Raw genomic sequence first — 13,943 nt, forward strand, 5'->3', positions numbered from 1 at the left:
TTTCCTGTTTTTAAAATTTCTTTTTTTTTTTTTTTTTTTTTTTTTCCCTACCTTTAACTTCTCCCTGAAGCAGGCAGAAGTTTGTTTTGCACATCCCAGACCTTGGCCTTTCATTGAGGCCTGAAGTAAGCATTACCATGACAGAGAAATTGTGAGTGAGCAGTGAGGAAAGGGGAAAACTTTTCTCTACTTTTTCTTTATTAACCTCTTCCTTATGGGATGCCTTATTCATATGACAGAATATTTTTCAGGTCGCTTCAAGCTGCCATTGTGGAAATTTGTTCATGCTTTATAGAAAAGATCCAAGGTGCAAAAGGATTAAAGCCATGACATTAATGTTGGTGGAGAGAGGCACCAGGTTCCACTATTCTCACCCTACTGTGATGATAGACTTAAGCTTGAGCTTGGTCTGCACTCCAACTCAGCTCTCATCAGTCAAATCCACGCTTCCAACAGCAGGAAGAGCTTGCATCCAGATACTCGACATCTGGATTGATTCCTGTGCCTGAATTTTCCTGTCTGGCTGACCTCTCAGCTCATTCTAGGTGGAAATCAAGTCATCATCAGCTTGAATAAGTGGTGAACATGATCTGGAGGCTGAGCCTGTGTACCACAAAAACATAAATGTAGACCTGCAGTCTGAGCATGAGAACAGGACTAAGTAATAGGAGTGGACTTGCACAGGCATAAATTAATGATGGCCCAAACGCAGTCACTGAGATTTGATTTTAAAGAACAAAAAAACCTCCCTTTCATGGAGAAATTTCATTCACAGCCTCTAGGATCACAGCTTATTTTGTGCTTTTCTACAGTTTTTCATATCCCTGTGCTGCACTCAGGCTAAACTAATCATCTCCTTTTCATTTCAAATTCATGCCCTGGTTCAAGGGGTCTGAGGGAAATGAAATAACATGTGAATCTCCAGATCAGTGCTGCAGACACATGTAAAGGAAAGCATGGCCATCACTGCAAACAAGTATAAAATGCTACCGTAAACACACAAGCCCTTAGCAAAACAGAATGAGCTCAGCTCCTCCATGTGAGCATGAGAAAATTGATGTAGTGAACACTGGACTAAGAAATAAGTGAAGAACAGCTACAGGACAGGGCTTGTGATACTGTAGGAAAGTATTTTCAGCAATCTGAAATTTTCAACATGGCAAGAAATGTGAGAGAGTTCGAAAAGACAGTATAGTCATGGATCCTTATGAGCTGTGGCCCAGAGTAGGAAAATAAGTCCTTTTTTCTTACATTTTAGGTGATACGCACTGCTTCATGTTTTCAATCCAGGGGAATCATGGCACTGAAATTCACCTGACACATACATATTAGAAGAAAAATGGCAATTTGCTGTGAATGAAGGCTGGGAAAGAAGAAAGAGAAGGGATATAAAAAGAAACAATTAAAAAGCTATGTTTCTGACGGAACAGTTTGGATTACTAGGTGGGACTCATTTGCCCGAACATAGATGAACTGATCAATAAATCCTACCAGGAGTGATTGGCTCACTTTAAGATATATATCAAACCTAGATTAATACAAATCAATCTCTGGAAATGTCTGTTTCTCTCTATTCTGGACTGTCATGAAGGAATTCTTAGGTAATGAATTCAGACTTAGGCCTCTAAATTTTAGACAACTGAAGTTAGAGAAGATGAATCACATCCTTACTTATTTGTGATAAACTAGTCCTCAGGTAATCCAGCTCAAAGGGACACACACAACCCATTCAGATAATAGTACAGTCAGGAATATGGGGTTTACTCTATCAAAAAAGGACTGAGCAGCTTTGTTGTTCAGCAAAGTACTAATAATTAATAATCACTGTGGATGTTGATTTGATAAACACAGATCCCACAAATAGCAGCAGTGTTTGGGTTGCGAGTGACCGAAGTTACTTATTGCACACATTCAGTGAGATTTTATAAGACTGGGTGATGTGCCCTCAGTTTCCCATTTAGACAACAGCTTTACCAGTGAAATGCTGTGAAATACTTCAGAAGCAGGAAGTATGTAAAACCTCAAGTTAGGTAAAGAGCAATTCAACATTCAAAGACTTTCCCTGTACTTGAACAGAGATTTTGGTGTCGGCCCTGATAAAAATATTATATCAGCATCCCTTTAAACCCTTCCTTTTCCTACTCAGCAGTTTTGCTCTTTTAGTTCCACACTTCCCTTGACCAATTACATTAATGTGTATTTGTCAATACCGAATTTCATTTGCTGCGTAACAGCCCAGAGCCCAGCAAATCTTGTTGAATTTTCCTTGCCTCTTAAGCCTGAGTTCCTACGTCTTCCCAGCTTTGTGTTGTCAGCAAAACTTAACACATTTACAATAGGTCTCTTGATCTAGGGCAATTACAGAGGGAAGCAATAGCAGGTGCAGGAAGCTTAACAAGAGACGGATGTTGTACTATCATTGTGGTCTCCGATCCTGTGTTAGTATAAGGGTTGTCAAATTGGTTCAAATTAAATTGACATCGCGGTGGAGCAGGTATCACACAGTTGTAAATCTCAGACTTTCTTGGCTCCAATGCCTTGAGAGGAGACAAGGAGAGGGAGATAAGGAGGAGGGGACAAGCATGTGCAAAGGCAGCAGCAGAAGGTGAGAGCGAATGCAGAAATAAAACAGCCAGAAAAGGCTTTAGCAGGCTACCTACTGCATCTGTGTGTTGTCATAAGGAAACAGTCAACGAGGACTTGCATAGTTCATGACTCACACACTGTTATGCAATAATTTTTGAATGAGTGAACAGGCTAAAGTTTATAAAGGATGAAATTCTCTGTAACTTGATGTCATATCACCCAGATTTTCCCCATCAGGCCACCTGTGGAATGCAGGGCCTTGAAATGAGAGCACCTGGAGCACTTTCCTGGAAAGAGAGAGCTTCTACGTGAACAAGAAATTTCAGGAAGGTCTGCCACAATTTGAGTGATTTTTCTGGGTCATTATACTGCTAAAAAAGTTGGCACTCTTTAGCTGTAATTAAATGCCTTGAGAGGTTTGTTTCTTCAAAGGACTTATGGAAGGGATATACCTTCTGTGAAGTAAGAAAAAGGTGAAGAGACTTTCAGATTGGTGCATTTCTGGGCACATGCAGGGAGAGAACTTTGTTCTCCCAAATAAGCCTGATGAAGTGTAGAATGTTCACAAATAAATTCAAGTTAGGAAGATAGTAACCTTGAAGTCCAGACAAATAAATATTTCCAGAATAAGAAGGCCTAAAGAGACAGCAAAAGTAGTTCAACACTGTTGGGGCCCTCCCCCCTGCCATGTAATCCTGGGAGAGGGGCCCTGGGGGGGAGGAACGGAGTTTCCCTGCCCCTGGTCAGCCTCATTCCCCATTGGTTGGTTTGTGTTCCTCTGCGCAGGCAAGGACCCTCGGGTCCCGGGATTGCCGCAGTACCTCAGCAGAGCCCCGACCATGTGGCTGGATAAATAAACATCTCTCTGAAACATCTATCAAGAATCGGTCCATATATATTTCTTTTCCACGGGCCTCCTCATCTGCTACGCGTGTTGCAGTATCCCCACTGTAACACAACACAAGAAAATGTAAAGTCTTGAACTTGGAGAAAAATAACTCCAAGTACCAAGATGAGCTGGGAGCCAACTGTCTGGAAAGCAGCACTGGCAGAGAAGGATGTAGGGGGCTCTGGGTGGGAAAGAAACTGACTAAACGATCTGACTTTGTAGCAAAGAAAACCAAAAACTTTCTGGGCTATACTACCAAGAATATTACCAGAAGGTTAAGGGAGGTGATCCTTCCCCTCTGCTCAGCACTGGTGAGACATCTCAAGCTCTGTGTCTGTTTCTGGTCCCTGTAGTGCAAGACAGATATGGGTACACTGGATGATGGTATAGTGATGGTCCAGACAAAGACATTGGTGTTAAGCTGTCTACATACAAAGGATATATTTAAGTTTGCATAGTAGTCCACAGGTGTTAATTGAAATACAGACTGTCCAAAAACCTATATACTTAGTCCTAAAACACACATCTAAACTTCATAAGCTGAATAGCTCTGTAGGCTTTATTGTGTTTATAAACTATGAATTTGCTTCAACTGACTGAAGTAAAACATCTACTGTCATTTGAGATTATGAGAAAGTATGAAACATCCACATGGGTCTGTCAGGACTGCAAAATGCTTACAGCCCTCTGGACTGGAATTATGAAGTCAGAAGCAATTATCTAGAGCATATTGAATGGATTAGACACCTCTTTTTAACAATAAAACCTCTGAGTTTTCTTGATGGTAACAGGAGTTGAGAAAGCTAGTTCAGAGGTAGACCTTTACATCTAAATATTTATATGCATTTCTGCTAAAATAAGAACAGTAAAGGAAATAAAAACCTTACCCCATGCACAAGAGAATTCTGTCTTCTGTTCTATCACTTGGTTAGTCAGAAGGAAATTTAGTTACTTCTATTTTTCTAAGACCTTTTGCAGAATCAAGTGGTCCTTGAGTCAACCATCAGTTAAGATCCTGACTCTGCATATGGCATTCATTTTCTGAACTCTAGCCAGTCTCCCTGTTCACTAACTGGAAACAAGTGGCCTGCTCAGGAACAAAGGTATTTGATGCTGCACCTACATTTTTGGGTAGAAATGAAGCTGTGGTTCCCCATCTAGACCACTGTGTTGGTAAATCTCCCAAGCCCCATGTTTTGAAGAAACTTTATGTGAGGGGCCCTGCTTTTGAGAGGAGTGCTGTGTGCAGACTGGCTTAATTATTTGAGGAAAGAATTAAAGAAAAGAGCTTGACAGCTTAAGAGAATATTTAACCATTAAGGTCAGTATGATGAGATGGACTTTTTTTTCATCTTCATCTGTCTCCTTCAAAAAGCAAGTCTTTTCCATAAGGACTCATGGAAGTTACTATAGCTTGAGTGCCAACTATTCAGTATTTATCCTTTTGATAGTTTTAGTCAAGTTTTGTTCATTTTTCCAGATGTTTCCCATTTAATTGATTATTTCACCACCATCACTGACCTGTTTTTTCACCTCCAAGTTTGACCTTCTCATCTTCTCTGCCTTATAGTTACCATTATTTTATCTAGAGGTTTGCATGAAATTGAGATTATGTCCTCTTTATTAATCACCTGTCCAGACAATTTAAGAAGGTGATGCACATAAAACCACACACAAACAGAGCATATTCTTTCCCTCTTCATGGTACCTGCCTTTTGGTACTCTACAAAAAAAGCCCCTATTACCTAAATAAAGGTGAATCCACTACTCAAGTATGACCTTTAGAAGTTATGAGCTTTTTTCCCACCAGATTCCTGAATTCTGACACCAGCCACTAACTGGGTGTACCAAAACGAACCCACATTTGTGTTTGCCTCTCATGAAAGCACACCTATAATTAGAATTATTCAAAATGATCACAATAAATCCTGACTCTAGGTCATTTGATCTTGCTTGCTCTTTTACTAAAGTCTGCAAAACCAGTCTTTGTATAGTCTATGAGTGTGATGAAGGTTTCTGAAACCTTTTTAGTAGTGTTTTGTTTAGAGCAATTTTTTTTTAGGAACAATAAATTGAAGAAAATTCAAATTTTTTTATGCAATTCAAAACCAGAAGGATGCCTTTAGAGAAAATACTCTACCATACTACTGAAGAACAAATTGTTTTGGCAAATAAAGGCAATGTAAATAAATTAAAAACAAAAAAAATAATTAAGGTGGATAAAGGAGTTCAGTAATGATGAAAGGCATGTAGCAAATGATCAACTGAAAAGGATACTGTGGAAATGTTTGGTTGGCTTGTATGATTCTCCCAGGGAATGTTGGGATATTCTCCAGCAGATGTTTCATTGTTCAGACATTTAAAACTAGATTAGGAAAAGCAATAGGAAGCAAGTGCAGTGAATAATAATTCAAAAAATGGATGAGATTGCCATTGGAACAGATGAACTGATTCAATCTGCCTTATTAAATATTATATTGTGAAGATCCTAACATCCTCTCTAATTCTTTGTAACTTCTTTTCATGTTTTTAAGACATTATGAAATGGTATAAACAGTAGGAATGTAGATTTGATTAAAATCTATCAGGAGATTATACATTTTAGACATTTAACTAAGAATTATTAGACCAAAATTATGATTAATTCAATGTTAAGGTTATGACATAGTTCACTAGTGTCAATCACTTTCATACTGATTGTTTTATAAAAATATATATATACAATTTGCAATAGAGGAATTATGTCACCTGTCCTCTTCACATTTTCTTCCTCCATATATCATATCCTTACACTATAAACCACAGGAAATGTCTTGGTTCTTCTTGTACCCAGCCCATCCCTAGGGTTCTGGATGCCATTATAATCCCTATCCCCCAAAAAATAAACATATACCAGGTACCAACAAATGGAAACAACTCAAGACAGAGCACTGAAGCATAAATGATTCCTTCCAGTCAGGGCTCTGTGATTTGTGTGCCTGTGTGGGTGCGCGGACTGTGCACAGTGGTATGGGAAAGCTGAAGACTAAGGAGAAGAAATAAGACTGCACTTGAAAATTAAAATTACAACCCCACAAAATGCAAAACAGAAAGAGAACAGAATTTTAAACAGGTTGGTAGATAACATCAGCTCATTAGCAGTTCTATTACAGCTTACACTGGTTTGTTTTCTCTAAGCATAAAAAACACCCAAGTGATATGTTTGTGTCTATGTGTCTGTGTATGGAAGGAAGTAAATTAGACAGACATAGCACAAGTTATGTCTGAAAATTTAAATGCACCTTTCAAGACAACAGGAGGTGTGAAGGGGAAGATTGCTGAAGCTGATTTTTCAAAGTGCTGATATATCTTGGGTAGACCCATGTCTTGTGCAGGACTTCCATTGCCTCACTTTGACTGTAATTTCTTCCTGCTTTAAAAACATGATGTTCAAAGTCAAGAATGCTTTCAGACCAATGGAAACCAGCTTGTGTCACAGCAATCAAGGTCAAGAGGGTAAGTCAAAGGAAAGCAAAGGAAATAATATGGACTCTAATTATTTGCATTTATAAACAAAGGTACACCACACCAAAAATTTAGTTGGGATTTTCTTCCATAATTTCCTTAGAAGAAATGAAGAAGCTTCAAGGACAAATTAGAGATGTTACTGCACCAGTGAGGAAAAAAAAAAAAACAAACCCTTCCTACTTGAAGACTAAAACTTTCAGTTTGCTAAAAGATGCTGTCATGACATGTCCAAGAACTCTGCTTGCTTAAGATCTTATTGCTATTGCCTCTGTGATAGCAAGCCAATATGTATCAGCTTAGTAAAATGAAGGCTGAACAACAGCTGCATGCAAATATTAAAATAAGATCACTGGGAGGCAGAGAATTGATTGTGGACAACAGAACTGTGAAGTGGGCTGGGAAGATTTTAATGGGATACAAAAAGAAAGAAGCAGTAAGGTTTCAATTATAGACTCCAACAAGATGGAAAACAAAATAACATGTATCTTTTGACTATTTATTTGTTTTCAGGTCTTATGGATATTTGTTTACAAACTTTGAAATACATTTTTTCTTCCAATGTTGTCCCGATTTTGAATTTTAAAAATATTTATAATTGGTTGAAGTCTAATCACAAGAACCACATATTGATTGATGCATCTCAAAGTAGCAAAAGTAATTTTGCAATTTTTTTAAAATTTCAATTTTGTTTGTATAAGGAATACTTCCTTTTTTTTGGGAAAAAAATATAGTTAAAGACATGACCTTTTTACTATATATATCCATTTTTCAAAAAGAGTTTTGCTACCTTGTTCACACTCAGTCAACAGAACTTGAAGGTAAATTCAGTTCACTGACTGGTTCATAAAAACAATATGTAATCAAGGTGGGAAAGTCAAACAACCTAGAATTTTAGATACAGATGTTTTAATTGGATTGAATATATCCCATCATCCATTTACCAACAATGCAGTCTGGGCCACTATATTCTTTCTAGAGAATATTGACACCAGAATGAATTTCTATGATCAGACAAATGTTCTTAATTACTTTTGAAGGTTTGTTTTGTAGTGTTTAATCTCTGGAAATATTGCGAAATAAAACATTGTGAAAAAAACCACTAGGAAATAAAACACTGACTGCTTCACACTGTGGAGAATTCTTGTAGATTTTCACCTCCTGGATCCTGGGACTGTCTGCTGATCAGAACACAGTTGAATCCTCAGTAAGTATAAAATTACATAGCTGTGCTGGTTTTGGTGGAATGATACTATCCAAAATTGCTTTCTATCTAAAAGGAACTATTGGGACATTGTATAATCTTGTTTCACGTTTCTAAGAAAAATTAGGTGTTGCAGTGGCTAAGTCCACTTTACACCCCCCAAGTCGCCCTAAAAGTGGTCTCTCCTTACAACACTGTGCTAGAAAGTTCTCCCTTTGTCTAGATCCTGCTGGTCACTGGCCCTCTTCCCCCTCCCATCCCTTTTCCCACTGGCCCCTGTTATGTCATTCAACCTTGCCTCTGCCCCCTAGCCCTCAGACCATTGGTTTTGGATGCTCTGCCCGCCTCTGACAGTTTTCGGGATAAAAGCGGTGCAGGTGTGCGGTTGTGGTTCTTTCTTGCTTGTGTTCTCTTTGGGGTGTTGCCATTAAACGCCTCAGAATTGCACGCAGAGAACCCCTCTCACCTCTCTGTCTCCGGTTCGTGCATGGACTGTGTGTGTGAGCGGCTGTTCGTGACACCTGCGCAGGTGAGATTGTGTGCGGGTGCTGCAGAGCGCCGCCTCAGCAGCCCACGAGGGACCCAGCAGGGACAAACGCGGCATCGATCCACTGAAGCCTGCATTCAATAATTAGGTACCTTAGAGACAAAGAGACATTAGAGAATGTCATCCAGTGTAGGTGGAGTGGTCCACTTGGGTATGTGCCTTCCATTCGGTCTAAAATTACATCTAAACAAACTAGAGCAGCTGTAGTTCATGCCACAGAGGCAAAGAATAAGGACTTTAGATGATGGTCTCAGTGTCTGCAACTCATGACTGTCCTTTCTGGATGATTGAAACTGAATTGAGTTAATGGGAAAGACTGAACAGGTTTATGTAAAAGGAAAATAATGAAAAAAAGAAAAAAAAAATAAAAGACAAAAGAGGCAGGAGAAATAAAAAAGTGAATAGAAAAGAGAGAAATTGCGAAAGGAAAAAAAGGAGAATAAAGAAAAGAAAGTAAAGAGAAAAACAGCAAGGAAAATTAATAAAAAAATGAAAGGAAAAAAAGACTAAGAAAAGGAAGTATGAGTTTACCATTCTTACTTGCATTACTTACCATAAAGAAGTCTATAGCATCAAATACGCCATAGTGAAGACCCTACTCATCTGTTTTTTTATTGTGTTGGATGGAGGATTATGGACAAACTGAAAATTAGTTCTTACAAAGTATTTTCTTTCAGGTCTCATGTCCATAATTGTTATCCAAAAATAGGCAATTTATCTAGGTCTAGCTTATCTCAAAGTAAAACTCCTTATTTTCTCTATGAGTTACAAGGAGGGTATAGATAATTCAGAACCAGGTCTGGTGAACTAATTACTATTACTCAATAATTACTGAATGTTACTAAAACAGGGAATATTTGGGACATTTCATAGCAACTATACTCAGGAATCTAATTTAGATCCCAGTTCCAATAGAATCAATATGGAACATCTCCCCATCTGGGGTTTACATCTTCAGAATTGTCCATTATCCAGTGATGGTGAAAGGCACTACCCTGGAGCATTTTACAAGGCAGAAAAAAACAAACAGACACTGGGAAGAAGTCAAGTCCAACCATAAAGACTTCACTCCTGTCACACTTAAATGAAGCCTTCTATTCTGTAATTTACCACTAACTGTATTACACAACATGCACACCATAACTCCCTCCCTCACCAGTGCACTCAATACAGAAAGACAAAAGCAAATTAAAAGAAAACTTAAGATGGTTTGTATTGAGTCAAACACCCATTAAGCAAACAAGCAAAAAAACCCTGGAACATTTGGAAACCCTAATGAAAATCAGTATTTCTTCTGCTTGATAGAAGCTACTTTAAAATCTTTCAATCAAAAGCAAATCTAAATATTAAGAAACATAATGGCAGGAGAAAGGGAGACAGTATGGGTAAAGGTACCAGGACATTGTCTTTCCTTATGTGTTCAGAGAAAGGTATTTTCCTAAAAACAGTTAGAATAGTCTGAATACTTTGGGATGTTCCACAATGAACTCTAATTCTAGGATTTCTGGTGCCAAGGTAGTATTTTTGTTTCAAAGAACTGTTCTGAGTTAGTAGGGAAACATTCAACATTCCTCAGCAAAAGAACTATATTTACGAATATAAAACTTCATTATTAAAAAAAAAAAAGAAAAAAAGCCCAAGATATATAGATGACCTTGCAAAAAAAGCAAGGCAGGGAGGTTGAAATCAGGAGAAGCTGGGATTTACGGAAACAAGACTCTGTAGATGGGGGGGGAATCAAAGACAAGGAAGTAATGGTGGAAGAAAGAATATGGGGTAAATCTTCCTTTGTATTGCTGTTATGTACATACCTGCTGTTTTGTGGCTGAAACACAGCTATCTATTTGATTTTTTTTTTTCCCAGAGAGAAAGGGGGATAGCCATGGAATAATGGATAGGTACTTTGCATGAATTGCATTACATGCAATCTTAATGTTTCATTTCTGCAGAAACATGACATTGAATGTATCCCTGAGGATCCAGTAGTTCTAGTTTCCCAGTACTCTGAACACACTGAAATCCTCTTCATAAATCCAATTCCCTACCACTCCAGTGAAATATTCTCCCATAGAATTATTTGCAATTTGTTATATAAAATTGGCTTCTAGATTAATCTAATTTTTAACACTGATGAAAGAAATCTTACTCAGAGGTAGCCAGAGAAGGCTCTTCTCTGATTTCAGCGGATTTTCATGGATTTTTCTTGTCCCAAACTCTGACTCTTGAGCCCTCAGTGTCAAAGAGGATCATTTTTCTGTCCTAATATTGTACAAAACCAAATCCAGACCCCTTAATCTTAGTGGTCTTGAAGATTCACTAGTGATATTGACAGTGAAACCTTAAGGCAGCATTCAGGTATTATTTTTCCATTGAATACCTGCAATTGACAATAATCCCTGAACATGAATTTTTCCTCCTTTTTTTCCCTGCCTACATTCTATTCTGTTTGTGAATCCCTATGTGTGTAACTACCCTTGAACGTATTTTTTGCGATGTAGAAACAGTTTTAAATTTAATCAAAAATCCATTTTTCCCAACTGAGTATTAACTGAAATATTGTCTGTATTTTTTCACAGTTAGTTTAATTCTCTAGTATAAAACTGTGGCAATAAAATAGTCCAACTCACCAGCTTTGAACCAGTGTAATTGAGAGGAGAAACTAGTGAGATGGAATTAGACCAATTTTACATCAGGATAACTGAATTTAATCTCCTGATTAAGATTTGAAGCTAGCATATGTATAACTCTTATACAAGCAACCACATTATTTGCTTGATATTTTTGCAGTGTCAAAATTCGGGTAGACATGGAAACTCTGTATGTTTCCAGAATTATAGCCTTTTTAAAAAGAAAAAGAGGCTCAAAAAGTCTGGAGATGTTCTCTCCAGACTTCAGAGACAATAGTCATGTTTACCAGTGCTTACACGCAAATACAACCTGTGACCTGAATACTTATGAACATCAGGGTAGCTAAAATAAATCAGACCAGAGGTCTGCACAGCCCAGCCTCCTGTTTCTGACAGAGGTGTAAAGCAAATGTCTCATGAAGGATAAAAGATCAGGGCCAGTAGACGAAATAAAGGAAAGTGTCTTTCAGTCCTTTCTGAGACCCTTACGACTTGGGGATCAAAAAATTCCTAAACTGGGGCAATGTCTCAGTATCCAGTTGTCTGAGAAGGATTTCCCTGCCAGACACTTTCCCAGTCTCTCTTGAAAATATGTGCCTTGTTGGTATCTAGCATTTAAAACAACTGCAACAAACAATAGTGTGGTTTTGTGTCAGGTTGAAAGGACTCCACAAGGACCATCAATTCCAGGTCCTGGCCCTGCCAAGGACAACCCCAAGAATCCAGCCATGGGCCTGAGAACAGTCTCCAAATGCTTCTTGAGCTCTGTCAGGCCTGGTGATGTGACCAGGGAAGTCACAGGGAAGAAGAAAATGCTCCCGACACAACTTCAGGCCATTCCCTCAGGCCCTGTCACTGGTCACCAGAGAGAAGATATCAGTGCCTGCCCTCCCTGCTTCCCTTTGTGAGAAGTTATAGATGCTATGAGATCAAACCATCAAAACCATTTCAAACCATATCTATTGTTAAAATAAGAGAAGTGGAAAAGCAAAACCAGTAATTGAGAAAAAGGGGAGAAATTCTCCTCTGCTAAAAATCAGTGTCATTCACTGAAGTTTGAGCAGTACAGTTTTCCCCAGTGGGAGTCTTGAACCAGTAGTAAAATCACAGAATCACAGAATGGTTGTCTTGGAAGTGACCTTAAAGATTATGTAGTTCCAATCCCTCTACCATGGGCTGGGACACCTCTCTCTGGACTTGTTTTCTCAAAGCCCCATCCAATCTGGCCTTGATGCTTCTTCAAGCTACTTTAGGCTGGTGTAGATGCTACAGTCAAAGAGCACAGCATAGGCAGTGGCCTGTTCATGGCATCACATCTCTTATCTAAAGACAGCAGTGTAAATAAGTAGCATTTCATGTCAAAACTCTTTTGAGCAATTTCAGACACCTAATGCAAATTCAGCCAATCATCTGCCAGAAGTGATTATTTCCCTCCACTGAATGAAAAAGAATGTTGAGTGATGAGCTCAGTGACAAAAAAGATTCACTCAATACTGGATGTTTTTTACTTTCTTTTGGTGATGACAAAAATGAAACACAGTAAAGTTTAATGAAGCAGGCACACAAGTGGCACACAACACAGCTTGGCACAGCAGCTCCACTTAGTCCCTCATGCTGGACAGCTCTGGTCTGTCTTCCGCAAGTATGATACTACCCTGAGAGAAGATGGATCTGAAAAGAGTCTGCCTAAGTACAGGTTTTCTGGGTTTTTTTGTATTTTTTTTTCCTTTTTTAAAGAACAGTACTGTGAGTGGCTCTTTCCACTAACTTTGGGAAACAAACATCAGTTTTAATAGAGCTTGACATGTTTAACAGCCAATGTAAACTACGCTTTCACATTGATTATGTGCACTTTGGACAATTTTCTTTCAGTGAGGACTTTTTGGGAAGAATAACACCCTTCTCACAATTTTCAGTGTGATTCAGTTACATCCTGTAGGGCTTTGTATAGCATGTGCACATCAAAACACATTTGGCTTCCTTGACAGTAATATATTTTGGGTTGGAAGAAAAATGAACCACTGCATGACTCATTTTAAATTTGTACAATGGGTTTATTTCAACCTTTGTAAACTGCATATAGCTAAGCCCAGAATTAGCTGTGAAATGCCAGCCTGATGGGTTTTTTTCTGTAATTTACAGTAATTTGTACTCTGAGTAGGTCCAAAACTTATTGGCTGGAAGCAACTGGTCTGCCTTCTAGCATAATAGATCCTCACATTGATTCAGAAGCTCCAGTTTCTGTATTTGAGAATTTCCCTCCCTGGAATGAAAAATACTCATGTGCTTGCACACACAGCTCTCAGCATGTCACTAGAGCAGAGGAGTTTCCAAGAGCATGTAAGACAGAATACCTACTTTGACTTAAATCTACTCTCAAATCCAAGGCATTCAGATCAGCAAGTGGAAGAGCTGCTAGGACATGCTTTGCTCTTTGCTGGGTCTCTACACCAAAATCTTGATTGTAAAGGATCAAGTCCATCATGTGTAAACAGCAAATCTCAGTAAATGAAAAAGGAAGAGACCTCATGGGAAGTTTTAAGTTGTGCTCAAATTGTTCATGTTGCTGCCTTCCTCTGATGCAGA

This window comes from Corvus brachyrhynchos, unplaced genomic scaffold, assembly GCF_000691975.1.
Source record: "Corvus brachyrhynchos isolate BGI_N302 unplaced genomic scaffold, ASM69197v1 scaffold139, whole genome shotgun sequence".
Lineage (NCBI taxonomy): Eukaryota > Metazoa > Chordata > Aves > Passeriformes > Corvidae > Corvus > Corvus brachyrhynchos.